The sequence below is a fragment of the Mandrillus leucophaeus genome, unplaced genomic scaffold (assembly GCF_000951045.1).
Source record: "Mandrillus leucophaeus isolate KB7577 unplaced genomic scaffold, Mleu.le_1.0 Scaffold24, whole genome shotgun sequence".
NCBI classification, from domain to species: Eukaryota; Metazoa; Chordata; class Mammalia; order Primates; family Cercopithecidae; genus Mandrillus; species Mandrillus leucophaeus.
Window position 1 is genome coordinate 2,218,312 of NW_012102476.1, and position 1,855 is coordinate 2,220,166.

Genomic DNA, 1,855 nt, shown 5'->3' on the forward strand with positions numbered 1-1,855 from the left:
GCTGGAGTGCAGTGGCACAATCTCAGCTCACTGCAAACTCTGCCTCTTGGGTTCAAGCAATCCTCCCGCCTTGGCCTCGCAAGTAGCTAGGATTACAAGCATGTACAACCACGCTCAGCTATTTTTTTTTTTTTTAAGTAGAGATGGGGTTTCACCATGTTGGCCAGGCTGGTCTCGAACTCCTGGCCTCAAGTGATTCATCTGCCTCAGCCTCCCAAAGTGCTGGGATTACAGGTGTGAGCCACCGCCCGGCTGCCCCTTGGCAGAGATTTTGCTTTCAGGGATGTCACTGAGGCCTAGGGAGGCTGAGCAACTTGCCCGTGCTCAACAAAGCCAGTCAGTGGCGGGTCTGGGACTGAAACCAGGTCAGCCTCTAGTGCGGTGGTGCCCCAGCCTGGCCACACCTTTCATTCACCTGCAGAGCTGTTCAAAATCCCAGGGCCTGGGCCGTGGAGCAGACCAGTGAAAGCACCCTCGCGGCGCAGGTGTGTGAAGGTCTCCAGGAGAGTCCAGCTGCACTGAGGAAGCTCCAGGGCCTGCCTGTGCGTCTTCCTGCCAGCCAGTGCCCTTTGTCTCATCATTTCCTGCTGTGACCCCCAGCCTCCATCCAGTGGGCTCCTCTCCCCAATGTTCCCCTCCTTGAGCCCCTCAGGCCCCTCACATGTGGAAACCTCCCAGGCCGGCCAGGCCTGTGATCCACTTGCCCGGCCACAGTCCATCTGGGCTCCAGGACAAACACGGCCCACTGAGCAACTAAGCTGGTATTGGGAGCCAGAGCCTGGTGTGGGAATGAAAACTCTGATGACTCAGCAAAAGGAGGGGCGCAGGCAGGGTGACTTCCGCCTGTAATCCCAGAGCCTTGGGAGGCCAACGGGAAAGGATCCCTTGAGCCCCAGAGTTTGAGACCAACCTGGACAACAAAGCAACCCCTCTCCTCTACAAAAAATAGTTTTCAAAATTAGCCGGGTGTGGTGGCTTGCTCTTGTAACCCCAGCTACTCAGGAGTCTGTGGCGGCAGGATTGCCTTAGCCTAGGAATTTGAGGCTGCAGTGGGCCAGGATCCCACTACACTCCAGACTGGGTGACAGAGCAACACCTTATCTGAAAAATATACAAAGGAAAAGAAGGAATGGAGGGGGATTCTGGCCAGACTGGGTTGTCTAATTGAAATGGGATATCCATGGGAAAGGGCAGGGATGACAGAGGCCCCAGCTTCTGGAATGTTGGAGCCACAAGCTGAGCAGGGTGAGGGCACCCTGAGCCATTCCACTGTGTCACTCACCTGAGCTCTCGGGAACCTGGCCTGTGCTCTCCTTGCTTGCAGGGGCTGAGTGTGGATGCAGTGTAGGGAGTGCAGGGCTGCTCTCTGCCCTGAGGGTTTTGAAGGTCCAATGTGGGAGGGATCTAGAGTCAGGGCTGGGACTTGACTCAATTCCAGGAAGGAAGGGGTGGGGTTGAGGGTGGGGAAGCTTCTCTATTACCCTCCTTAGCACCACAGCTCCAGCCAAGCTTGGAGTGATCTACAAACCCAAGATGTGAGTTTAGTGTGTAGAAAACATAAGAATGAAAGGCAAAAGGGGCCAACATTGGTATTTGGGTTTTTTTTGTTTTGTTTTGCTTTGTTTTTGAGCTGTCACCAGGCTCCTGACCCTCCCTCTGAACTCTACCCTGCAGGGCGGACCAACAGACAAGCTTTCTTTTTTTATTTTTTTAATTTTTTATTTTTTATTTTTTTTGAGACGGAGTCTCGCTCCGTCGCCCAGGCTGAAGTGCAGTGGCTGGATCTCAGCTCACTGCAAGCTCCGCCTCCCAGGTTCACGCCATTCTCCTGCCTCAGCCTCCCGAGTAGCTGGGA

The 1,855-nt window shown here is 54.5% G+C and overlaps 1 protein-coding gene across 1 annotated transcript in view; it reads right to left on the reverse strand.

The window, feature by feature from the left end:
- Nucleotides 1-1,376, reverse strand: part of LOC105541397 (sulfotransferase 1A3-like) — a 23,969-nt gene extending 22,593 nt beyond the window's left edge. The window contains exon 1 of the mRNA XM_011982374.1: nucleotides 1,283-1,376. The gene's annotated coding sequence lies outside the window, so the exon portion shown is untranslated. The remainder of the gene's footprint in view (nucleotides 1-1,282) is intronic.
- Between the last annotated feature and the right edge of the window lie 479 nt (nucleotides 1,377-1,855).